Genomic DNA, 27,357 nt, shown 5'->3' on the forward strand with positions numbered 1-27,357 from the left:
GCCCAGAACTGGCCAAGTTTAGACTCCAGGACAGCAGGAACGAACAACAGGTCCTAGTAGAATGATAGCAAGAAGCAGAATCAGACGGCAAGCCCAAGGTCCCAGCCAGCAGAGGGACAAGGAGACCAGGAGAGGGCCTGGGAAGCTGCTTCCAGCACTCCAGACGAAGCCTGCACGTGCCTGACCTCTGGTAAAGTCTGTGGCTCCAGGCCTGCCAAGCCTCATGGTCAACGTTACCTTGAACCCTACTAACCTGATACATGGAGAGAAGTGGGAGAGAGTCCTTGCCCTCAAGTTCTCATTCTTAAGGAAGAGCCACAGGGTATTCCCTGGTGGTCCAGTGGTTAGGGCTCCATGGTTCCACTGCAGGGGGCCCAGGTTTAATCCCTGGTCGGGGAACTAAGGTCCCACAAGCTGCCTGGCTCGGCCAAAAAAAAAACAACACCACAAGGGAGAGTCACAGCTATCTGCCACCAATTCTAATGAAAGATTGAAAGCAGGATAAAGGTCAAGGAACACTGAGCAATACATTCTGACTGGGGGACTTCATGTAGGAGGTGATGGCATTTGTGCTGAGCCTTAAAGAATTAGTGAGCTCTGAACAGATGGAGTTTTTTTTTTTTAATTGCAATAGCATATATTATACAGATCATCTTGGGAAGAAGCGACATCTTTATGCTGTTGACTTTTCTTTCAAGAATAAGTCTGTCAGGGCTTCCCTGGTGGCGCAGTGGTTGAGAGTTCGCCTGCCGATGCAGGGGACACGGGTTCGTGCCCCAGTTTGGGAAGATCCCACATGCCGCGGAGCGGCTAGGCCCGTGAGCCATGGCCGCTGAGCCTGCGCATCCGGAGCTTGTGCTCTGCCACAGGAGAGGCCACAACAGTGAGAGGCCTGCATACCGCAAAAAAAAAAAAAAAAAAAGTGTGTCATTCCATGAGTTCAGTCTTCTTTTGCATCATTCAACAGCACTTTAAAGTTTCCTTCATATACATTTTTCATTTTTCTTTTTATAAATTTATTTATTTTTATTTTTGCCTGCATTGGTCTTCATTGCTGCGCGTGGCCTTTCTCTTGCTGCAGTGAGCAGGGGCTACTTTTTGTTGCGGAGCATGGGCTCTAGGTGCGTGGGCTTCAGTAGTTGTGGCACGCAGGCTCAGTAGTTGTGGCTTGTGGGCTCTAGAGCGCAGCCACAGTAGTCGTGGCGCAGGGGCTTAGTTGCTCCGCAGAATGTGGGATCTTCCTGGACCAGGGCTCGAGCCCGTGTCCACTGCACTGGCAGGCGATTCTTAACCACTGCGCCACCAGGGAAGCCCCAGACCTGGGTTTTCCAGATATAAAACTATATCACCTGCAAATCATTTTCACTTTACTTCCCTTTATCTATTTTCTAGAGATGACGGGAAATCAAGGAGGGCATTCCTCCTGATTTCAAACCCTACATGGGAGAAAAAGGAGAGAAATTTGCATCTAATATAGTACCTCATGGCCTTTACATATGTTCTTTCCTTTGCCACTACCTCTCCCTTTACATAAGAGATCCCCATTGAGACAGGAGGGAAGAGGGCAGGGTACAACCATTAAAAGAATGACATAGCTGTTGAGGATACAGACAAAAACTTGTTAGAACCAACTAGGTCCAAGATGGCAGAAGATTTGACTTCCAGTAGACTCTGAGCCTCAGTATACACGCATAATAATGCATTATCATGCTAAATGACACACGGACAGGTGCCAGGACAGTTCTGAGGCTAACCATAAAAGGCCAAAAAGTGGGTGGTGACCCAATTCCTGGAAATCTCCACCCCTTCCCCAAAAATAGTTGGAATAATCCTCCCCCTTCTTAGCCTATGAAACTATCCAGCTCATAAAAACTAACCACCCCATGTTTCAGGGCTGCTGTCCCTTCTGAGATGGACTACATTCCGTCTGCGGAATGTGTATCTCTGCATAAACTTGCTTTCACTTTACTGTGGCTCCCTCTTAAATTCTTTCCTGCATGAAGCCAAGGACCCTCACCTGGCAGCCAGTCCCAGGGACTCACCTGAGACCTGTGAAGGGACCATCCTCTTGCACCCCGTTTTTTCTTGCAGCACCATCACTCTTAAAGCCTGGGATCAAATGTTGCTTCCTCTGGGAAACTCTCCCTGACCACTTGGCCCAAGTCTGGTTGGCTTGTACTTCTCCATCATGGAGGTCACCCCAGTCCATTGTACTGCCTTGTGAGAGTATGTGATTAGCCTCGGCCTCCTGCAGGCTGGAACTCTGAGAGACAAGGGAGTGTGCTCATTTGGGGAGCACTTGTTTTCAATCTGCCCGACATCCATCTCCCCCTCAGTTCCCTTTTGACGTTTTCTTCCTCTTATTAAATATGAAACCGAGCCCCCCTAAAACTGAGTTCTGGGGAGTTTACGATTAATCTCTCTATCCAAAACTTTATTCCCTTTCTTGTCCCGCCCGTGTTCCCCTCAGGGTTGAGGAATATCAAAGAAAAGGGGGGATTAAAACCGAGCAGGACCCTGCGGGGCTTTCCCAGGTACAAAAGTCCCTCTGTGTCCCCCATTTCTTGCTTGTAGAAAAAAAGGCTTTAGTCTCCAAGGGCTTCCCTGAGTTCCAAAGAGCAGGTTCAGACAATTGATGATTAGGGCAAGAGCCACAGGACTCTAGTTCCTCCTAAAGGGAAATAGATAACAATCTGATGCATACCTTTAAGTTGTTCTGCAGAAACTAAGACCCCCACCCAGGTGGAGGATGGTGACTTCCTGCTGCTTCGCAGCAGACCCCAGGCTGATTGGAACCAGAAGGTTGAGATTCCTGAAACATCACCCTGTTACCTCGCCACCAACCAATCAGAAGAAGGTCCACAAGCTGATCAAGCATCCTATGACCCTCTCCACTAACACTGTCTTTTAAAACCCTTGCCTGAAATCCAGTGGGGAATTCAGGTCTTTTGAACATGAGCTGCCCCTTCTCCTTGCTTGGTACCCTGCAAATAAACCCTTACTTTGCTGCAAACACCCACTGTCAGAATTTGGCTTTGTCTCTCGTGGGTACCCGAGCCCTTGCTCAGTAACAAATACAATTAGCAGGGCTTGAAATCAAAGATTTTCTCTCCTCGTGCAAAGGGGAATGTATGAACCCCATTACTCATGTAGTCAACACTTGTTGGACGTGAGAGGATTGACATTGAATAAGAAAGCCTCAGTGTAATGAAGGAAGGAAATTATTCAGTGAGCCCTTAATCCTAGGTGACCAAGAAAGTTAGTTTAGCATACAGCCAAAACTAGGTCAGATGGAGCCCTCCTCCTAGGAATTTGAATACTGAGACAAAGAGATCGAAATGATTAGACTGTGATTCCAGATGCAGTGCCTGCTCCATGTGACTATTTCCCCTTCCTGACCTCTGGAACTGCCCATCATCTCCAAGCCTCCTGTTGACTCCATGAGCAGTCCATTTCCTTCCAAGAAATTCACTTTTGCTTAAGTTGGCCACAGGTGATGTCAGGGTAGGTTATGCTCCTGTAACAAACAATCTAAATTCTCAGTAGCTTATCACAGTAGAAGGTTATTTCTTGTTCATGTCACAGTCACAGTGCCTTGGCAGGAGAGCTTCGCTCCACACAGTCATTTGGGGTCCCACACCTTTTCCATCTTGGGACTCAACCCACCTTTAGGACCTTGGAGTCCTTCATGGGATCCTCTGCATCTGCTGGCAAAAAGAAAAAGAGAGAGTGTGGAGGATTCCACTGCTTTAGGAGAAAGGCCTGGGAGCGTCATATATCACTTCCGCCCAAAATCCTTTGGCCAGAACTTAGCCATATGGCCCCACCCAAATGCAAGAGAAACTAAGAAATGTAGTCCAGCTGTGTGCCAGAATGAACAAAGAAACAGTGTTTGCCACCATTGCTTACTACCAACCAAATTATATCTTGACTGATATACTCGCCATTGTATTTTTAGCTTCTAGCCCCATACCTGACACAGAGTGTCACGCAATAAGTATTTATTGGGATTTCCCTGATGATGCAGTGGTTAAGAATCCGCCTGCCAATGCAGGGGACACGGGTTCGAGCCCTGGTCTGGGAAGATCCCACATGCCGCGGAGCAACTGAACCCGTGCACCACAACTACTGAGGCTGCGCTCTAGAGCCCGTGCTCTGCGGCAAGAGGAGCCACTGCAATGAGAAGCCGCACACCACAATGAAGAGTAGCCCCCGCTCACCACAACTAGAGAAAGCCTGCGTGCAGCAACAAAGACCCAACGCAGCCAAAAATAAATAAATAAATAAATTCTATAAGAAAGTATTTATTGGATGAAGAAACAAACGAACGACATTTTATACTGTTTAGTGTTCACGATAACCCTGATGAGGCTCAGAACAGTTAAGTAACTTGCTGAAGGTCACCCAGATAGTAAGTGGCAGAGCTAGGATTCAAAGCCAGGGTATCTTCCATTGTCCCATGCTGCCACCCAAAAGTTCCATCTGTGTGCAGAGCCCTAAGCTGTGTAGAAAAATGAAATCAATAAGAACCAGCCCCTGGCCTGGAGGAGTTCACATAAAAAGAGGAAGTTGAAAAGCAGCCCAAGTTTGCCAAGATTTAAAGACCAGCTAAGGACAACAGATGAGATGGCACATAATTTAGTGCCAAATGCACTGCACAGACAAATGTGGAGAGCAGAGAGATGCACTCTGGGCTGGAACCAATGGTCTGGGAAATCCTCAGGGACAAGGCAAAGCTGAAACATCAAGACAAGCTATATGCACCCAGATTCTCCCAGGGGAACTTTGGAATCAGGCTCTGGTCATCAGTGCATTGCAATGGATCTGACAACAGGCAATGTGGGCCTTAAGTCGCTGCCTAGAGGCCACACTGTTCTTCATGAGCTGAAATTCTCAAGACATTTTTACTTTGTATGAAAGAAAGCAATTCAAACTGGCTTTAAGAAAACAGTGATATATTCTGATATATTCTGATTCACATATATCCTTTTATAATTCTTTTTTTCTTTTAATTTATTTATTTATTGGCTGCATTTTGGGTCTTCGTTGCTGCACACGGGCTTTCTCTAGTTGCGGCGAGCAGGGACTACTCTTTGTTGCGGTGTGTGGGCTTCTCTTATTGCGGAGCACAGGCTCTAGGCACGGGCTTCAGTAGTTGTGGCACACGGGCTCAGTAGTTGTGGCTCGCGGGCTCTAGAGCGCAGGCTCAGTGGTTGTGGTGCACGGGTTCAGTTGCTCTGGGGCATGTGGGATCTTCCCGGACCAGGGCTCGAACCCATGTCCCCTGCGTTGGCAGGCAGATTCTTAACCACTGCACCACCAGGGAAGCCCCACATATATTCTTAAAAGTTTCTGTGTAGGTGGTCTTCAGGCATAGCCTGATCCAGGAGCTCCTACCATGTCCTTGGTCTCTATCTCTGTGGTTTTGCTTTGCTCTTGGACAGGCTCTCCCCTAGTGGTGGACCCTGGTTCCTCCATACTATCACCCTCTCAGGAATGATTCTAAAGGAAAGAAAGGTTTTCTTCTTGGATTGCTCTGGAAAGAGTCCTAGGGCTTATTCTAGGTTGGCTTGGCTTGGGCCATCACTTTTGAGCTGGATGGAGTTAGATTTGAAGTTCTGGATAGTACACATTCTCCAAACACCAACCATATCTGTACTCTGTCAACCCTCTATTTTCAGGCCTTGATGACTTCGGTTGAAGAAGGATGCAGAAGGAAGGGACTAGCAAAGGGATTTCCCCTTGCATAAAGGAAGACCTCAGCCTGGCACCTTCCTCTGGAGCAGTCACGAACCTGCCCAACGTATCATGACACACCTGTAGAAGCCTTCTAGTAGACAAGTCTGGATTTTCCTCAAACACCCAGTGAATGATGGCCTCTGCTGCCCAAAAAGGGGGCCAAGGAAGTGCGGTGGGTCCCAAGGTTGACAATAGTTGGTGGACTATCTCCACCCTTCAGCCTGCTTGAAGAACCAAGATTTTCCACTCAGTACCCCTCAGCAGAATTTACTTACCTATGTGACTAACTTTGAAACATAGAGCCTGGCATGGGGACCACCAGGACAGAACTGCTGGCTGGGTCTGGGCTGAGCATGATGGAGGACAGTTAGGAATACTCTTGCATCCACATGGCCCAGAATCCAAGACACTGTCACTGTCTGGGCACCAGTCATGACAATAAAGAGAAACCCATTTGTGCTAACTTAAATAAAGTTATAGTATATACATTAGGAATGGTTTCAGCAGCAAGAAACAAAGACATAAAAATGAGGACTTATTTTTCTTGCTTAATAGTAAATAAGTGATGCTGTGTAAACTCAGCTGCTCAACGGGTCGGTGGCATCTCTGATTCTCTTAGCTTTGCCTTCATGGTGGCAAGATGGCTGCTGCAGCTCCAGGCATTGTGTTCACATTCTAAGTAGGAAGCAGAGGGAAAGAGATGGTGGCAGCCACACCTGGCCTCTTTTTTTGGATAAAATAAAAGCTTTCCTGTAAACCTTGAGCAGTCTTCTGCTCTCATCTTATTGACCAGAACTGAGAAATACAGCTTCCCTAAGCTGCAAGAGAGGCTGGGAAAGAAAATCTTTAGCTTTTCCAGGCTGTACAGTGGCAACAGCAAGAGGGAAGGAGGTAAGGAATGCCAGATAGTGTCAATCACAGGGAAGTTTATTGAAAATATGGCAGGACAATATTTTGGGGATATTAACCTATGTTTTTTAAAATTTCCTGATATTTTCTTTTTTCTTTCCTGCTGTCAAGCCAAAACCTGGGCTTGTCACCTCAAGAGAGGAATATGAGTGGGTAAAAAGCCATGAGTCTGGCTTTTGTGTCCCAATAGCTTAAGTCGTAACTGGAGAAACATAGAGGCTTGCCAACTTCAGATCAGAAATATTCCCCTGAGGTATGGGACAAAAGAGAGAGGCAGAGGAGAGGTAATGAAAAAAGAGAGTTTGGGAAGTCTCTGAGGGTGAGGCCCTGAACTCAACTTCTTGTGGGGAAAGGAACAATACCCCAGAAAGAGGTTTGAGAAGCCCAAGGGCAGATGGAAAGAATGCGGGCATGGGAACAGCAGAACGATCCCTGAGCCTTGAGGATGGTCCAGAAGAGGCCAAAGGAGCTGCAGAGACAGAAACGAGGGGGACTGTACAAGCTAAAGGTCAGTGGCAGACGGCTGAGGGCTGATGTTTTGGGCACACCTGCATGGATAGAGGACTTTAGGACAGACATCACCCACCATAGCTGGGCATTTCAAAAGCCACCCAGGAATTAGACACATTCACACAGTGAGGTGGCAGTGCCATCCTAGCTTGCGATAGAAATTAGGCTAAGTTGCGGAAAACGCAAAGAGAGTTCTTCATGTACCCTTGAGTACCTGGACTGAGGCCAAGGTCTGTGGTTGCCTCCCCCAGCATCCATTCTCCCCTTGCTCCTTAGGAATAAACCCTTGCTTTTAGCTGGGCACATTTCCCAGACTCCCTTGCAGCAAGGTTTGATCATGTGACTAAGCCATAGCCAATAAGATGTTAGCAAAACTGCTCCATGGGACTTGCAGGAAGTTGCCTTAAAAAGGAGGGACCCACTCTTTGTCCCTTCTTCCTTGATGCTGCCTGTAATAAGGCAACTCCGGCAGCCATCTTGGTCCAAGAGGTGACCTTGAAAATAAAAGGTGGGAGAGAAAGTGGAGCCTGAGTCTCTGTGACATGGCCATACCATCTTGGACTGCCCACCTCCAGACTTATTTGACATGAATGGGAAATGATCTATATTAGTCTGCTCGGGCTGCCATAACAAAGTGCCGTAGGCTGGGTGGCTTAAACAACAAAATGTATTTTCTTACAGTTCTGGAGGCTAGAAATCCAAAGTTGTCGATAGGCTTCTCTCATTGGCTTATAAATGGCTGCCTTCTCCCTGTTTTTACGTGGTCTTCCCTCTGGGTGTCCCTGTGTCCTAATCTCCTCTTCTTATAAGGACACCAGTCATTGGATTAGTGCCCCCTCTAATGACCTCATTTTACCTTAATTACCTCTTTAAAGACACCATCTCCAAATTCAGTTGTAATAGGGAAGAACAAATCTGACTCTGTATTAGATCTGTCTCTTTTACTTTAACCTTTGTGTTCTATTGCCTTTGCTTCCAATTAAGAATGTTGCCTATAACCTGAAATATACAGGGTAGCCCATTCTCAAGGCTCTGACCTTTAAGAGTATAACACTTTTCCATTTATATAGAGATAAAAAGTTGCTGAACAGAGAATAACATTTGACTCATTGGAGGTTTACAGGAACATTGTGACCTGACCTATGTGGACAGCTGCAAGAACAAAGGATTCCGACACCAAGAAGTTTGCAACAACTAACCACTCCCCTTCCTTGCTTTTAAAAATGCTTCGCTGAAAGCCTTCAGGAAATTCGGGTTTTGGAGGCTGAGCCACCCATTCTCCTTGCATGGCCCTGCAATAAACCTTTCTCTGCTCCAAACTCTGACGTTTCAATTTATTTAGCATCACTGTGCCTCGGGCACAGTAACATTCTAAGGGACTGGGGTTAGGACTTGAACATATGAGTTGGGGGAGGGGGACAACACTACAGAACAGGTACTTGCTAGCAGGGTCCAGGCCCACCTTGCTGTGCAGCTCTGGATAATTAGCCCCCCAGACCTTTCTGAGCCTCAGTTTCTTCTATTGTGAAGCAAGGGGTTTAACATGCTGATGGCTGCTGCTGTGCATTTTGCTTCTCAAGCTCACTCTGGGGCTGCTTTGCAGCTAAATTTAGGGCCAATCTGTCCCCGCTGTGGGCTTGTGGAGCTGGAGAAGGGTGTGGGTGGACTTGTGAAGTGATGGCTGCCAGCCTGCAGCCTCCCTGCCCCTCAGCCTCACTTGCGGTCTCCCTCCCTCGCATGCAGTGAGGGTCGGGACTGCCTCAGGCCGTCCACTGACCATTGACTGTCCTCCCAGGCTGCACTTAGAGGAGTTATGGACAAGGTCTTTTCCCGAAGCTGGCATCTGCACCCAGCCTACTCAGGGCCTCAGAGAAGAAGTGAGAGTTCCATTTGATAAGTCAGTGCTAAGTGCTTTTCATGGTTAGCTCATTTTACAGATGGCAAAACTGAGGCAAATCCCGACACTTACACCTGGGCCTTGAATTCCAGCACTCCTACCCTCTTGCGAACCTCTCTCTTCTATATTTTCAACCACTTTCTCTCAACTGGAATCCATCCCATTCATTTTTTGTTTTAGATATTCATTTATTTATTTATTTGGCTGCACTGGGTCTTAGTTGCAGCGCGCACAGGCTTACTTGCCCTGCGGCATGTGGGATCTTATTTCCCCGACCAGGGATCGAACCCGCGTCCCCTGCATTGGAAGGTGGATTCTTAACCACTGGACCACCAGGGAAGTCCCCCATTCACTTTTTAAAGAGTAAATAATTTACCGGTTTAATAAAAAAACTAAGAATAAAAATAAAGTTATATTTGTCTTTTCTGTTCCCCATCCTCCCTATGTCCCAACCTTTTGTGATAACCATTTTTTACTTTTTCCCCCTCAGTGGTTTTTTTTATGTAAATAAAATATATTTTCATATTTCCCATTTCCCCCATGTCTTACACAAAAGATGGCATTCTAAATATACTCTTCCTTTTCTTGCTTTTTTTGGGCTTAACATTGTCCTAGTGATTTTTCCACTACAGCACATAGAAGCTTTCATTTTTTTTATCGCAGTGAATCAGTCTTTTTTTCATTTATAGCAAGTAGTCATTAAATGTTTATTACTTGAATGAATGACTAATAATTTCAATCCAACAATCTTTAAATTGCTTAAAACTATGACACTATTTACCTTTTCAAATTTCATATAATCTTATTCTTTCTCTGCTCTAGTTTCTAAAATCTTGATAATTCTATTTCTTATCAAAAATTCTTATGCAGCAAATTAGTCCCCTATTGATGGCTTCTTGGGCTATTTCCAGTCTTGTAAGAAAAAAAGTCAACAGAAACAATAACCAACATACATACACACACACACACACATACACACACATTTTCATCCATGTCAAGTTGCTCTATAGCATAAATTCCTGGAGGTGAGACGGCTGAGTCAAAGGATAAAGGCATTTGTAATTTTTAAAAATTGTATTGAACTATAGTTGATTTACAATGTTGTGTTAATTTCTGCTGTACATCTAAGTGATTTGGTTATACATATATATATATTCTCTTTCATATTCTTTTCCATTATGGTTTACCACAGGATATTGAATATAGTTCCCTGTGCTATACAATAGGTCCTTGTTTTTATCCATCCTATATATAATAATCTGCTAATCCCAAACTCCAAATCCTTCCCTTCCCCACCCAAAGCATTTGTAATTTTGATAGATAATGACAAATTGCCATTCACAAGAATTGTACAAATTTGCACAACGCATCAGAAATATACACAAGGGCCTATGTCTCTTTTGCCTCACAAGAGTCAAAAGAAAAATGACAGGGCTTCCCTGATGGTGCAGTGGTTAAGAATCCACTTGCCAATGCAAGAGACATGGGTTCGAGCCCTGGTCCGGGAAGATCCCATATGCCGTGGAGCAACAAAGCCAGTGCACCACAACTACTGAGCCTGTGCTCTAGAGCCCACGAGCCACAACTACTGAGCCCGCGCGCCACAACTACTGAAGACTGTGTGCCTAGAGCATGTGCTCCACAACAAAAGAAGCCACCGCAATGAGAAGCCTGCACACCACAACGAAGAGTAGCCTCCGCTCGCCGCAACTAGAGAAAGCCTGCGCACAGCAAGGAAGACCCGACGCAGCCAATACATACATACATATATACATAAATAAATAAAATTTATTTAAAAAGAAAAGAAAAATGACAAGCTAGGGAAATATATTTGCAGCTCATATCACAAATGAAGGACTCTTTTGCCTAACATGTAGAATGCTTAAAGTGAACAAGAAAAAGACCAATGAACCAATAGGAAAAATGGGTAAAAACATGAAAAAGATAGTCTCTAAAGAAAAATTTCCCCTAGACCTTTGAAAAGATGCCAAGTTCACTCACAATAAGAGAAATATACGGTGAAACCATACTGAGAGGCTATTTCTCACCTATCAAAGAGTGACAAAGAGGGCTTCCCTGGTGGCGCAGTGGTTGAGAATCCGCCTGCTAATGCAGGGGACACGGGTTCGAGCCCTGGTCCGGGAAGATCCCACATGCCGCGGAGCAACTAGACCCGTGAGCCACAACTACTGAGCCTGCACGTCTGGAGCCTGTGCTCCACAACAAGAGAGGCCGCGATAATGAGAGGCCCACACACCGCGCTGAAGAGTGGTCCCCGCTTGCCACAACTAGAGAAAGCCCTCGCACAGAAATGAAGACGCAACACAGCAAAAATAAATTAATTCATTAATAAACTCCTACCCACAACATCTTCTTTAAAAAAAAAAAAAAGAGTGGCAAAGAATATTCAAAAGTTTTCACACTAATATATACAAAATAGATAATTAATAAGAACCTACTGTATAGAACTGGGAACTCTACTCAATATTCTGTAATGACCTACATGAGAAAAGAATCTAAAAGAGTGGATATATGTATATGTATAACAGAAACTAATGCAGCATTGTAAATCAACTATACTCCAATAAAAATTAATTTAAAAAAATAAAAGAAAATTCAAAAGTTTGCCACTTCATCGTTATTTATACATTTTCCAAGTTGCCCTCTCCGGCACTATTTCTCTTCTCTACGAGCAATCTTCTAGAAACAACTACCTAATGTCACTGCCGCCATTTGCATGCCTACTCAAAACACGCTGCCGAGGCAGGGGTTCTCAACCAGGGTCAACTCTGCCTTCCAGGGGACATTAGGCAACATCTGGAAACAATTTTGGTTGCCACAGCTGGGGAGTGGGGTGCTACGAGCATCTAGTGGGTAAAGGCCTGGGCTGCTGCTAAACAATCCTCCAAGGCACAGGACAGCCCACAACACAGAATTATCCAGCCCAAATGTCCACAGTGCCCAGGCTGAGAAAGCCGGCATCCAGGCTGCCTCTGCCATAAACGTTACATCCAGTTGGCTTTTTCTAAGTCTTCCTCTCTCTTGGCCCCTCGGCAGCGTTCAGCACTGCTCACCCTCCCTCCCTCTTAAAAAGCTACTTCTCTGACCCAGGTTTCCTTTCTTCATCCCCTTTCCTGGCTCATCTCCGTCTATGTGGCAATTAAATTTGGGGGTTCCTCAAGGCGGGGTCCTAGCCCCCCTCTTCCTCTCACTCCACACTAACCCTCCTTGTTGTCACTTACTCCCTTGAGTTTAATCACCATCTGCCCAAACCGACCCTGGAGGTTCAGTTCTGCATGTCTAACTTGCTACTCCTCAATTCCACCCGGATGTTTCCTACGCCCGTGGGACCCATCAGGCTAAGCTTGCCCTCACAATGCTCCGTACCAATTCTCTTTCATCGTTCCTTATTTCATTGACTGACAAAACTGTCGGTCTAGATATGTGAGCCAGGAGCCTAGAAGTCCCCCTCTTCCTACAACCTCACCAAGGCCTGAGATTTACCCTCTACATATCTTTCTAGTTCATCCGCTTCTTCCATTCCCACTTCCTCCAGTCTGCTCCAGGCCACTGTCACTTTTAGCCTGGACCACTGCACCATCTCCCGCATGGGTTCCCCACCCTGACCCTGCCCTCAGCAGCCAGAGGGGACTTTTCAAGTCACAAGTCTGATCATGTCTTTTCCTCCTGATTAGCCTCTGTTTACTCTTAGGATCAACACAAAACCCTTAACCTGCTGGCATGGCCTGGTCCCTGCTGGCCTTATCTCACACAGATGACCTTCCAGGGGCCTTCCCACCTTAGATATTGTGAAATTCAGGTCCCTGGTCATTTATAGCCCTTAGACTATACAGTGACACTTGAGTGACACAGACCTGAAGGAACCTGTGGCAAGTGATGTTGCTACCTGGGGGAGGAGTGTTCCAAACAAATGAACAGGAAATGCAAAGACCCTTCAGGGATGAGAGGAGTTGAATATCTTCCCCATATACTTACTGACTGTTTCTATTTCTTTGTTTTGGAACTGCCAGTTCACAGTCTCTGCTATTTGTCCTATTGGGGTCATGGTCTTTTTCTTTCTGATTTGAAAGAGCTAATTTTGTATTAAGGACACTAGCTCTTATCTATCATTTGTACTACACACTTTAAAAATAGTTGGCCGGGCTTCCATGGTGGCGCAGTGTTTGAGAGTCCGCCTGCCGATGCAGGGGACACGGATTTGTGCCCCGGTCCGGGAAGATCCCACATGCCGCGGAGAGGCTGGGCCCGTGAGCCATGACCACTGAGCCTGCGCGTCCCGAGCTGTGCTCCGCAACGGGAGAGGCCACAAGAGTGAGAGGCCCGCGTACAAATAGTTGGCCATTTGTGTTTATTTGGTTTGTAGTAGTTTTTGCCGTGTAGAAACTTTTAAATTTTTTATAGTCAGATTTATAATTTCTGAACTTGGTTTCTCACCGGGAGAACACTTTCTCATTAAGATTATTTTTATGTATGGTTTTTGTTTGTTTGTTTGTTTTGAGGTACGCGGGGCTCTCACCACCGTGGCCTCTCCCGCTGTGGAGCACAGCCTCCAGACGTGCAGGCTCAGCGGCCACGACCCATGGGCCCAGCCGCTCCGCGGCATGTGGGATCCTCCCGGACCGGGGCACGAACCCGCGTCCCCTGCATTGGCAGGCAGACTCTCAACCACTGCGCCGCCAGGGAAGCCCTATTTTTAAAATTTATTCATATTTTCTTCTAATTCTTTTATAGTTTTATTTTTAACTTTGAAATCTCTGATCCATCTGTTGTTTCCTATGCTTTAACGAGTGAGGTATCTAGTGAGTGAGGATCCAGATATATATTTTTCAAAGACTATCAAGTAGCCCATCTTTTTCTCACTAATCTGAAATGCCCCGGTGCCAGGTATTAGGCGCAAACCTACTCCTTCTATACTTGGCCTCGTAATGCAGGGGCCGGGGCTATGCAAACCACCTCTCTGCTGGGTCAGAGCTCTACGGTCGTCTCTGTCCATAGGGGACGCTAGAAGTAGACTTCGAGGATGGAGGACTGAGGACGCACATTGGCCCTGGGGCAATGGTGATGCTTAGGGGTGACTGAGCCGCTCAAGCCCTCCCACCACTTCATCAGTTCCCCCCACAAAGTCATCCCAAATAAGCATTCTAAATTCAACAGCACCTGGCTCTCCACTGCTGCCTCAAAACAAGCTCCTCTTCCTCTTCCAATCAGATTGCCTTCCCAAAGATGTCTACGGAGAAACTCTGGAACTGACCTTACTTGGGTTCAGAAGGAGAGATCATCAAGGTCCAAGGGGGCTGGTCTCCCAGGTCCAAGACCCGCCTTGCTGAGATCTGCACAGGTCACCCGGCCCACGAAACTTCTCTTTGCAAAGCTGAGCCCACCCAGGTATATTGACCCAAAGACAGCATTCCCTGCGTCCCACCCTCTGGTTCCTCCTTCCCACCACATACCACTCCGGAAGGGGGATGCAGACCTGAAGGCGGAGTCCCTCAGTACCAGGGACTGACCCTGCTGGGCTGGGAACCCAGTTGCCTCTCTGAGGCCACCAGGCTTCTTCAGCTGTGGCCGGTGCCACCGTAGTTCTTTGGGCAGCTCCATCACAACACAGGGTCACGAGGCAGCCGCTCTCTAGCTGGCATCTGACGGAAGGGAGGGGTGGGATTCTACTTCCTTCACATGGGTCCCCAAAGGTAGACGTAAGGCTGGTGGGTGGAAGGCACAGGGGCCCTTCCTATTGCTTGTAGCCGTCTTGGAAGGCAGTGAGCTCCCCATCCGTGATCCTTTGTCTGGAATGGTTTTCTCCCAAGTATTAACATAAGTCACCACTCACCTCCTTCAGCTGTATCACTCAAGTGTCACTTTACCAGTGAGGCCATCTGCGACCACCTTATCTAAAATTGCAAACCTCCTTCTCCATCCCTCTTCCTTGCTCCACTTCCCTAGAGCATATCATCATATATTTTCTTAATTGATCTTGTTTAGTATCTGTCTTCCACCACTAGAATATAAGCTCCACAAAGGCAGGGGTTTTTATCTGTTTTGTTCATTACTGAATCTTTTGTGTCTAGAACAGTGTACATAGTAAGTGCTCAATAAATATCTGTGGACCAGATCCCTCCCAACCACCTTCAGAAGTAAGTAGTATTTTTATTTTTTGGATATGCTGTGCAGCTTGTGGGATCTTTGTTCCCCGACCAGGGATACAACCCAGGTCCTTGGCAGTGAAAGCTCGGAGTCCTAACCACTGGTCCTCCAGGGGATTCCCAGTAAGTACTATTTTTATCCCCATTTCACAGCTACAGAAACGGAGGCATATAAAGATGAAATAAGCAGACTTAGCAGCAGCCCTGGGTCTCCAATCCCAGGCATTCTATGTCCAGGGCATGTGCCCTTAACTCCACACTGCATTGCAGTTACAAAATGCTTATATTCCAACACTGTCTGTAACAGAAGGCTACAAACACAGTTAAATAAATTACAATACTAGGCATCCTGTTATAGCCTATAAAAGCAATCTATAAACAAATTAAGCAGATCTATATGTGCTTATCTGGAGTGACCTCCAAGTTATTGTTGAGTGAAAATAGCAAGATGCAGAACAGTGCATAGCATGGGCTCTTATCTGTAAAAAAAAAAAAAACATAAACAGGATAATCAGACACAGATAGCTTGGATGTGCAGAGAAATGTTCTGAATGGATACTCTAGAAACTGTTGGCAAGGTGAAGGTCTCTAGCGGGAGAAAGCCTTTGCATTCCATTTGGTATTTTGGGGATTTTATTTTATTTTATTTTAAAATTTATTTATTTATTTATGGCTGTGTTGGGTCTTCATTGCTGCGTGTGGGCTTTCTCTAGTTGCAGTGAGCGGGGGCTACTCTTCGTTCCAGTGCGCGGGCTTCTCATTACGGTGGCTTCTCTTGTTGCAGAGCATGGGCTCTAGCGTGTGGGCTTCAGTAGTTGTGGCACGTGGGCACAGTAGTTGTGGCTCGCAGGCTCTAGAGCGCAGGCTCAGCAGCTGTGGCACACGGGACCAGCTGCTCTGTGGCATGTGGGATCCTCCCAGACCAAGGCTCGAACCCGTGTTCCCTGCATTGGCAGGTGGATTCTTAACCACTGCACCACCAGGGAAGCCCCCCTTTGGGGATTTTAAATCATGCACATGATTTATTTTTTTCAGCAACATAAATCTTCCACATGGTTTAAAACTCAAATAAAACTACAGGGCTTAGGGACTTCCCTGGTGGCACGGTGGTTAAGAATCCACCTGCCAAAGCAGGAGACACAGGTTCGAGCCCTGGGCAGGGAAGATCGCACATGCCGCAGAGCAGCTAAGCCCGTGCACCACAACTACTTAGCCTGCGCTCTAGAGCCCGCAAGCCACAACTACTGAGCCCGTGTGCCACAACTACTGAAGCCTGCGTGCCTAGAGCCTGTGGTCCACAACAAGAGAAGCCACTGCAATGAGAAGCCCATGCACTGCAATGAAGAGTAGCCCCCGCTCACCACAATTGGAGAAAGCCTGCATGCAGCAACGAAGACCCAAGGCAGCCAAAAATTAAAACAAAACAAAACAAAACAAAAAAAACAACCTACAGAGCTTATATCAAACATTAGCAGTCCCCTACCCCACCTCTCTTGTACTCCAGGTCTCTTCCTAAAGGCAATGAATTCAACTCTTCCAACTGTTCCTTCTGTTTGCCATTCTCTTTCTTTTCTTCTTTTTTTTTTTCATTCTCTTTCTAAGTCAGGGTTTCTCAAACTTTAAGGAGCACGTGAATCACCTGGGATTTTGTTAAAATACAGGTTCTTATTCAGCAGGTCTGAGGCGGGTTCCAAGATTCTGCATTTCCTTATTATTTGTTTTAAAATATTTATTTATTTATCTGGCTGCACTGGGTCTTACTTGCAGCATGGGAACTCTTAGTTGTGGCAAGTGGGATCTAGTTCCCTGACCAGGGATCGAACCCGCGCCCCCTGCATTGGGAGCGTGGAGTCTTAGGCACTGGACCACCAGGGAAGTCCCTGGCATATGCTCTTAATTTGTCAGAAGGTTTGCTTGAGCCACTGTAATTGAAGGCCTCTTTGTTACAGCAGTTTAGCTGCACCCTAATTAATAGAGAGTGAAGGGCCATCTCTCACCCATCCCCGGCTGGGCAGGTGGTGGGAGTGTTTCCTCTCTGGACCTGTCTGGGCCCCCACGTGCACTGCCCAGCATGGGGGGCCTGGCCTAGAGTGTGCACCCGGTGACTACTGAATTTGAACTTGAAATGGGAGCTATTTGTGTCTGTATTTGCTTCCCCCTCGGATTATGAGCAATTTAGATTCTGTCATTCAGGTCTCCAATGAAGGACTTTGAAAAGCCCCAGCCATGCTCAGGTGTGCCAAAGGGGAAGGTGCTTTGTCCAAGCTTCAGAGGCCCCTGGGCGAGAGAGCCCGTCCAGTTACTGTGTACCTGGCATTTCACGTGCCCTGGTTCACGTAATTCTCCCCACCATCCCCCGAGGTAGATATTTGGAGTAAACCTCAGGAGATTTTGCCTGCCCACCATCCACGGAGGTGAGAGGGAATGAGAAATGAATCAAAAGGAAAAAAAGGGTCCTGTGTGGACCGAGAATGACAATGTGCCATGAACTGAAGGGAAAGATTAACCTCGCCTTCTGCACACCTGAGTCCAAAATGGAAAATAAGGGGAATGGGGGAGCGTTCACTGGGGCCTGGGTGGACAGGACAGGTGAGGCCTGGCAGTCACTGTTCACATCCCGGTTCCTGGTTCACGAAGGCCAGGGTGCCAGGCTAGGAACCCGGCAGACAGCCCCTGCGGATGGCCTGAGTGTTTCCACCCAGCAAAGGCGTGGGTCCAGGGTCCACCAGGAAAGGCCTAGGCTCTCAGGTAAGGAGATGGGTGGGCCTCTCCGAGGTCAACACATCTCAGGCCTCTTCCTTTTTTAGAGGCTCACTGTGCTCTGGAAACATTAAGAAGTGCTAAAAACAGTATTATGAACGCCACGGTGTATCTTAAGTGTTTATACTTGCCTAATTAACATACATGCAAGTACAGTGCAAGATAGTTGTTCCGTCCACAAGGTAATGACAGGATTCATAAAGGACAGTGACTCAGGGATACCCCATGGAGGGGTCAGGGGAGGATGTGGTCTGAGATGGGACAAGTTCTTAATGTCCCATAAATGTTCTTGGTTCTCAATCCCTTCAGAGAAATTGTCATGCCTGAATGTATAGCTGCACGTAGAAATCGTATCAGAAGCTTACATTTAAGTCTCTTCAGGAATGTGAGATTCCCCCAACGCCTGAGACAGGTCTGTGAGCCGAGCCTGAGCCCAGGATGGCTGGGGCTGACCCTGAGTGCCAAGGGCTGCAGGCCTGACTCCAGCCCCCCAGAGCCGGTGGGGCTGCCCCTGCTGACGTGTTTCTGGCCCATAAGTCTGGTGCGGGGGCCGTCCCTCTTGGAAGGGGGTCAAATGGCCGAGGTGTAGTGCTCAGACTCTCCTGAGATGCTTGGAGCTGCCTGGTGACTCTAATCTTCCCTCCCCAGACGGGGGTCAGAAGCGGGTGGGGCCGAGAGAAGGAAAGGCAGAGTCTCAGGCTCCTGCAAACTGGGTGTGATCCTCCACCCCCACCCACAGCCCAAGAGCAGACCCAGCCACCCAAACAGTAGACAGACAGAGCTTCACAGCCACTGAGAATTAAAACCTATTGATTTTCCCCATTAGCTAGAGAACACCATCAGAGTGCATTAAAACCAGGCAAAGCACCAGCGTCATGAATAATTAACATCCACAAATGACAAACCCAGGAGGCCCAGGGGAGGGGAAGGGGCGCCTGGAGGCCTAGGGCACCTGACCCCTTATGACTCCCACCCCAGGGAGTCCTAACCTGGCCTGCCCTCCCCTCCCCTCCCCTCCCCCTCCTCCATGAATCTCTACTAGTCCTCCTATCCCCTCTCATTTCTTGTCCTCTCCTTAAAGAAACATCAAGTCTCCCAGGGAAGCAGCCTAGGAAGACAGAGCACTGAGAGGAGAATCAGGAATGCCTGGCCCTGCCGTGTGTCACTGTGTGACCTCCAGGGAGTCTGCCCCTTTCTGGGCTCATTCCTCTGGCTAAGTCTATAGATCTATGGTTCCAGAGAGGGGCGGTGACTGGCCCAAAGCACACAACAGGTCTGTAAGCAGAGACCATACTTGAACCTGGGGCCCCTAGTCATGCCCCCCCAGTCCCGCCTATGGAGCACCTTTATGCAAATCAGAAAAAAGTCCCCCGCTTTGGATTGACCACTGGAAAATGGCACCCCTCTGGGTGAACCAATTAGATGAAAGCATGCCCTCTGAACAGATCAATTCAAAAGCGACCCCCCCTCTAAGTGGACTAATTTTTAAAAAGGCACTCTTCAGGCTGACCAATAAGAAAAAGGAACTCTTTTGAGTGGACCAATTAGAAAAAGGTGCTCCCCAACCCCTGCATGCGGTCAGAGTTTTAAAGGTGCAAGCCTGCAGAGCAGAGGTAGGGCTGCATGTCAGCCCCCACTCACCACCCACCGGGCTGCCCTGTGCAGTGTGTGCAGCCTAAACAACTGTGTGTGGCGGGCTGTGTCCCCACCCCCACCTTTCCTTGGCCAAGGAGGCCCAGATCTGTCCTTCCAGCCGGGGGAATTCAGTTCACTGAATTGATGTTTCCTTCCAAGCCGCTCCACCTCCCGCGTACTTCCTCAGCCCCTCAGCTGACCCAGGTCCCCACTTCCATCCTCCTCCCACCCATTCTTCCTCCTCAGCGTCCCGGGAGGGGCAGCGCTGGAATGAATACCTCCTACATCTCTGACCCGTGTTACCTGCATCTTCTTCCTGTCCTGCAGGGCACCTAGCATCTTTCCATGCGTCTGAGCCTTTGCAGGTACACTGCTCTCTGCTGGTGATGCCCCACCTCTAGAGCCCCTGGGAAACATCTACTCGCTCTAAAACTCAGCTTCGAGACCTTCTCCTCTGCTCCTCACTCTTCCTTAAACATGCCAGCTAGTTCTTGCCTCTGTGGCTTTGCACATGCTGGTGCCTCTTCTTGGACCTGTTCTGCCTCCAGATATCCTCCAGCTATTCCAGCTGGGTCCTCCTCCTGCCGGTCACAGCTCGGGTGTCCCCTCCTTGTGAGGTCTTCCCTGAGCACCCTGTCAAACCACCTCCCATCAGCCTCCCTCCAGCTCCACGTCTTATTTTTTCATAACACTTTTCACAAGATGAATTTATTTTTCCTTTGTTTACTGGTGCTTCCAAAGCCACTATGAATGGCTGTGCATGTTGTAAGTTGCAGAGGAGGTGAGTGGGGCTGCAACCCAGCCTGCCATGCACTACAAGCTGGTGCTGGGGAGAGGGGCGGGGGTGTGTGGGGGGGAGGGGCTGCCCCTAATTCACACACTGCCACCAGTTATACAAGCTTCAGCCCCAACAGCCTCCAGCTGTGACAGGCAAGCCCACCAACTCAGGAAGTGTCTGCCCTCTCCGTTGCTGTGAGTCCAGTGTCCAGCACAGTGCCTGGCACATAGCTGGTGCTCAATAAACATTTTTCCGTTTTTTGGGGCTGCACCTCTCGGCTTGCGGGATCTTAGTTCCCCGACCAGGGATTGAACCCGGGCCTCGGCAGTGAAAGCGTGGAGTCCTAACCACTGGACAGCCACGGAATTCCCAAACATTTTTCAAGCAAACAAATTCTACTCGGATTCCCCCACTCCCACCCTCTCCCCACTCTTCAATAGAATACACCATGCATGTGGTCCATTTCTGGGTCCCACAGGGGCTGCGTGTGGTTCATTGTGGCAGGGCAGGGGTGTCCCACAGGAAGCCAGGGACAGAACTGGACCCAGACTTGTTGACGGTAATTGTTTGTTAAGGGAATGCAGAGGGGATCCAGGAGTGGATGTGTAAGTGAAGGAGTCCTGGGGATGCTCCCTGCAACTCAGTGCCCTGCTCATGACAGGGACGATGCCCTGAGACCCCAGTCTCACCCGGCTCCCTGGAGAAGCGCGTGGTGGGTTCAGGTGGCCCCGGGCACTCTGACCAAGATCCAGATGCCGAGCGCTGCACAGTCATTCTTGGGCAAGAGGTGGCATCTGAGGGTCCCGTGGGAGGCAGAGCAGGCTCAGGCGGGGGCGGAACTCAGGCGCTGCCTTCCCTCTGCTCCCTGCGGCCACCCGCCTACCGGCCTCCCAGCTCTGGCAGGGAAGGAGTTAACCTCCCGGCTTCTCAGCGTGAATGTGTAGCTATTAATACCCACAGCCAAGCCGGTCTGCGGAGCAGAGCAGCCACTGGAGTCGGAAGAGCCGGGGCAGAGGGAGCTCCAGTGGGAGCCAGCGCTGGAGCCTGGACTCCAGGGCCCAGAACTTTTCTCGGGGATAGCGAGGGCACTGTGCCAGCCTCACCTGGTCCTTGCCCACCTTCCAGCTTCAGGTCCCAGCTGTCCTTCCCGGAGGCCACCCATGCCGTGCCACCCACCCCAGCTGGGGAGAGCAAACTTTCTTAGGGAAACCACCGCCACTGCCGTGCTGGCTGGACGGCGGGGAGCAGACGGCCGGACAGACAGATGAACAGATGGACAGGACATCTGCATACCTGTCCTCCTGGTCCTGCCTCTGACAGGCTGCAGCAGACTGGGCAGCTGAGGGGCCTCGGGCGCCACCAGGGGCAGCAAGGGACCCTGCTGGACCTTTGTCCACCAGCCAGCTGCCTCTGAGTCCAGGCGGCTGGAAGCTGCTTCCCGGGGCCCAACCCAGTGGCTGGAAGGTCTGTGGGTCAGGACAGCAGATCCCACCAGACAGAGCCCCAGGCTCTCCCACCCACCGAGGCGACGGGTAACCTGAGTGAAAAGGCACAGGTGGCAGGTGGGCAGGTGCAGGCGCGGGGTCCTGAAGCCAACAGGCTACTGACCCTGGAGCACGCTGGCTCGGGGACCCCTGCCCAGGCAAGGGACGATGCTGCCGAGGCCGCCACCAGCCACCCCTGCCCCGTCCTGGAGCTGCCTCCGGCCTGGCCCCTGGGCTGTGGAACAGAGGATGTGCCAGCCTTCTGCTTCGTCTGTTTCCACAGGGAGGAGGAGGAGGAACTGCTGGAAGAAGTCCCGCTGCAGAGGTCAGTGCCTGCGGTGGGCAGCGGGTGGGCAGGGTGAGGGCACAGGGCTCAGATGGGGCCCCTGGGGGCCTGGAAGTCCTGCTTCCGAGTTCCTCGTCTGTCCACTGCTTACCAGCCACCACCACCTCCCTGTGTCAGACTCTCAGATCTCCCACCTGGGTATCCCCACAGCCTCCTCCCTGTCTCTCCCATCCTGCCCCCACAGTGACCCTCCTGTCCTTTCCTATTGTGGTCATGTCCTCCCTGCTCAGAGCCCTCCATGGCTCCCAGCTCCCACACGATGAAGTCAACACTCAGCTGGGCATTCAAGGCCTGCGAGATCAGGCAAGCCCCACCCACCTCATCTCGCTCTGCTCTCCTGTATTCACCCCCAGTGAAACCCTGCCCAGACTTCCCTTTCCCTGACTCCCCTCCTTCCAGGCCCGGCTGCAATACCTCCTCCTCCAGGAAGCCCTCCAAGAAGCCCCTGCCCCAACCCAAGCTGAAAGCCACCTTTCCTCCCTACACTGACACCTAATAGTGTTAGGTTTTCCTTGAATTAAAAAGTGGAAATGTCTGTGTGTGCATATGCATGCGTGTACGTGAGTTTGTGTATAAAAGAAAGGGAGGGAATGAAGGGGAATGAAGGTTTGTGTGTGTATGTGATTGGGTATCTGGGTGTGAGTATGTGGGATTGTGAGTATGTGTACATGTCTGTGGCAGTGAGTGTGAGTTCTACATACTTATTTGGGGGAGGGGATGTGCACTGGGACTGGGTCGGGGGGTTCATGCCCTAGAGATCATTGTCTCTTTTGCCAGCTCTCCCTACCCCCACCTTCAGGAAAACCCAGGCTCCAGCCAAGTGCATTTCACAAGCTGTGACCGCAAGCTCTGGGAATAGATGGAACATCTGTAGGGGAGACAGGGGTCACCTCTCTCCAGCCCAGCCTGCCCACGCCTCCATCACTGCCTGAGTCAGCACTGCCCTGGGTGGCGAGAAGGGCAGGCTCAGGGCCAGCCCAGGTGTGCCCTCCGGGCCCCTAGTAGGAAGGCGGGGGTATGGGCTCCTGCAGCCTGGGACAGGCTCCTCCCTGAATCTCACTGGGTCGGTCATTTCCCTTCCGCGGGTCTCTGTCTCCTCATCTGGGAAACGGTGGGCTCCTCCTTGCATGGTTGTCAGTTCATCATTCAGCAGCGACTGAGAACTCATAGTGCGCCAGGGCCCCAGCCCTCATGGGGTCCAGCCTGCTAAGAGAGACCCGAAAGCAAACCGATCAGTTTGGGAGAGCGATGGGCGCCTTGATGGGCGTGAGTGCCCTGCACGCAGGGAGTGAGGCGGAGGGACTGACCACCTCTGCCCGCAGGAACCCTAGGAGCCCCTGCGGGTCTGTCCTCTGCCAGGTGGCGAGTGAAGTTAAGGAAAGGACATCCCAGGCAAGGGGTACGGCGAGAGCAAAGACTTGGTGATATGAAAAAGGAATTGTGTGGGCATGGTGGAGATGGGGCTGACAGGGTCTGCGGGCGCCAGATCACCAAAGGCCTTGACTGCTGAGCCAAGGACTTGATCTATAGGTGATGGAGCGAGCAGTGGGGAGGGCTTGAAGCGAAACGGGGCCAAGTTAGGCGACTCAATGAGGCCACAGGTGTGGAAGTGTTTCTCGAAATCCAAAGCAATGGATTCCTGAGAGCCTCACTATTTTCACAGTAAGAGCTCAAAATGCTTGTTGAATGATTGGACGAATGGACGAATGAATGAATGAATGAATGAATATGATGTGGGGAGATGGGACATCAGAATCACTGAGCTGGTGGGCGCTGGCCCTTTAAGATCTGGAGAGGGGACACCGCCAGACTGGGCAGAGACAGTGACCACAGGTGCCAGGTGGTAAAGCTAAAAATACTGAGTGATGGTGGATACCCAGGCTGCAGGGGCCGGCAGTGCTAGCGGGGAGTGGGGGGGGAAGGCTCTGGAGTGTTTCTTTCCTACTGGAGGAGGGGCAGTGGGTAGTGAGGTCTGGTAGGGTCACCTTGTGGGTACAGAGGAGCCTGTTCCCCTCCCCCACTACTCTCAGACTTTCTCCAGCCCCTGGAAGGTGCCAGGTTTCACTCCCAATAGCTTCCATGTTTAGTAGCCCCAGGGCGTGCTAATTCTGAGGCATCCTGCTTCTCTGTGACTCTGGGGAAGTCATTTCCTCTCTTTGGGCCTCTGTAAAATTAAAGCATTGCTGGGGCGCTTTTAGGGACAGAGAAGCAAGGAGGGATGCAGGCAACCAGTTCACTCATGTGTGGATTCAGCAAATGTTCCCCGAGGCCTCCTGGGGACTAGATGCTGAGGCCACAGAGATGAACACAAACCAGGCACTTCCCTGGAGGAGCCCAGCAAGGATACACTGGAACAATTGCATGCAGCAGCAATGCGCTGTCATTGAGGTGTGAACGCAGTGCCCTCCGTGGGCTGATGCAAGAAATGGCCATACTGAGAACTCATCTGCATTTGGTGAAAATTTGTCAACAAAAGCATCACCCATCAGCCACCTCCACTTGATGCTTGACGTGTGATGAAGGTGAGGCTCGCGGCCTTAATGAACAAGCCCTGGAACCGCACGCGCTTCACATGGTAGAGCCTCCTGTGCTGTTCACGCAAAGTCCAGAGGGGGCTGGGGTGTGGGGGACACTGCTCTACTCAGTCTTTCGGGGACCCAGGCTCCTCCCACCCTGTGATACTGTCATCACCCAGGGCCTCAGAATCCATCGCCGGATCCTCTGCTTCCACTGGCAAATGAAAAAGAAAGAGGGTGGAGATCACGTGGAAGGGTTTTCCGAGCCAAAGCTGCAAGTGGCCTACTTCACTTCTGCCCACACTCCATGGCCAAAGCAGCTAGTTGCAAGAGAAACTGGGAAACGTAGTCCTGCTGTGAAAAGGATATATTTGGTGTACATGAAAGCGCCTGGCACACGAGAGGTACCCAGCATGTTCGTGCAGAATGCATTCAGTCATTCTGCAGATTTCACTGAGCCCCCTCAGTGGACTGGACAGTGAAAACACCAGTCCTGCTCTCACGGGGCTTTTATCAAAGGGGGAGTCAAACAAAATACAAGTCAACAAACAAACTAATATGATCTTCCGTGTTCAAAACCCACTGTTAAGGAAATGACCAGAGGGATGGTTGGGGGAGACACCCACTTGACATAAGGGGGAGGGGAAGTAGGGACAGTTCCTCTAAGACCTCGAGAATGAGAAGGAGCTGAGCAGAGTTGGAGGAGGAGCATTTCAGGCATGGAGAACAGAGAGTGCAAAGGCCCAGAGGCAGGTTAGAGTTTGGAGACTGTGAGAAAATGTCAGGTCATTGTGGCTAGAGGAGGGTGAGTGATGGGAAGAGTGATACGGGCGACGGGGAGAGTGACAAGGGTGACGGGGAGAGTGCCAAGGGCGACGGGGAGAGTGACACGGGCGACGGGGAGAGTGACATGGGCAATGGGGACAGACAGGAATGGCTAGATCACGTAGGCCTTGTGGGCCATGGTGAGGAGGATGGATTTCATTCTGGATAAGATTGGGAAAGCTTTGGAGGCTTTTAAGTGGGGGAAGCTATATAATTTGATTGCCATCTTAAGTGGTCACTTGGGCTGCTCTGGAGAGAATCCGTGGCAGCCAGGCCAGAGTAGACACAGGAAACCAGGGTGGAGGTCACGGTGGTGATGGAGGGGGGCCATGGCGTTGGCCTGGACCATGGTGGCCCTTGGAGACAGGGGAAATAGGTGCCTTCTAGATGTATTTGGGAGACAGAATTTGCTGATGGGTTAAAGGAAGAAGGGAAGCAAGGATGAATCTGAGGTTTCTGGGTTGGATAAGTGTGGAGATGATGGGAAGGTTCAAGAGAGGGAAGAGACGTGGTGGGAAACTCAAGAATTCGGCCATGGTTGTTTTCAACCTAGAGGCACATGAGATGCCCAAGTGAAGATGTCAAGTGAGGACTTGATACTAAGAGTCCGGAGCTCAAAGCTGTAGTTTTTGGGCGGGCGAGAGGATATCAGAGACTTCAGTGTGAAGATGGCATTGAAAGCCATGAGGTTGGGACTTCCCTGGTGGCGCAGTGGTTAAGAATCCGCCTGTCAATGCAGGGGACACGGGTTCGAGCCCTGGTCCGGGAAGATCCCACATGCCGCGGAGCAACTAAGCCCTTGCGCCACAACTACTGAGCCTGCGCTCTAGAGCCCGCGTGCCACAACTACTGAAACCCATACGCCTAGAGCTCGTGCTCCGCAACAAGAGAAGCCACTGCAATGAGAAGCCCGTGCACCGCAACTAGAGAGAGCCCGCGCACAGCAACGAAGACCCAACGCAGCCAAAATTTAATTAATTAATTAAAAAAAAAGAAAACCATGAGGTCACAAGGAGAGAGAGGAGAGGAGAGGCCCCAGGATGGAGCCCTGAGGAACTCCACAATTTTGGGGTCACGTGGAGGAGACGCTAACAAGGGCGGAAGAGAAGTAAAGTAGGAGGGAAACCAGGAGCATGGGTAGTCATGGAAACCAAGAGACGAGTGTCTCAAGGAGGAGAGAGAGGTGGACAACTGGCTTCAGAAATGCCAAACAGCCAAGGAAAAGGAGGATAGATCCAGCAGCACAGAAGCTGAAAGTGACCCGGCTGAGAACATTTCATGGAGGGGTGGAGGCAGGAGTAGGTGTGAGCAGAAACTTCCGGTTAAAGACGGTGGATCGAATACACACATCTGATTTCTCTGTGTCCTGAAACCCCACGAAAAAGAAGTGAGTGGGGTTTTTTTTCTTTTCCTTTATGGTTTATTACAAGATATTGAATATATTGATAGTTCCCTGTGCTGTACAGCAGGACCTTGTTGTTGTTGTTTTTTTGGTTTTGTTTTTTACTGGTGTTTTTTGGCCACACCGTTCCCTGACCAGGGATCTAACCCGCACCCCCTGCAGCGGAAGCACAGAATTTTTTTTTTTTTTTAAGATGTTGTGGGTAGGAGTTTATTAATTAATTAATTAATTTTTGCTGTGCTGCGTCTTCGTTTCTGTGCGAGGGCTTTCTCTAGTTGTGGCAAGCGGGGGCCACTCTTCGTCGCGGTGCGCGGGCCTCTCACTGTCACGGGCTCTCTCGTTGTGGAGCACAGGCTCCAGACGCGCAGGCTCAGTAGTTGTGGCTCACGGGC

General features: G+C 49.7%; 2 protein-coding genes across 3 annotated transcripts in view; one reads left to right on the top strand and one right to left on the bottom strand.

Annotated features, from left to right (window-relative positions):
- Positions 1-27,357, bottom strand: part of LAT (linker for activation of T cells) — a 237,997-nt gene that overhangs the window by 130,746 nt on the left and 79,894 nt on the right. The window lies entirely within an intron of this gene.
- Positions 21,377-27,357, top strand: part of SBK1 (SH3 domain binding kinase 1) — a 50,531-nt gene continuing 44,550 nt past the window's right edge. Inside the window, exon 1 of the mRNA XM_049699372.1 lies at positions 21,377-22,201. The gene's annotated coding sequence lies outside the window, so the exon portion shown is untranslated. The remainder of the gene's footprint in view (positions 22,202-27,357) is intronic.

This window comes from Orcinus orca, chromosome 16, assembly GCF_937001465.1.
Source record: "Orcinus orca chromosome 16, mOrcOrc1.1, whole genome shotgun sequence".
Classification (NCBI taxonomy): domain Eukaryota; kingdom Metazoa; phylum Chordata; class Mammalia; order Artiodactyla; family Delphinidae; genus Orcinus; species Orcinus orca.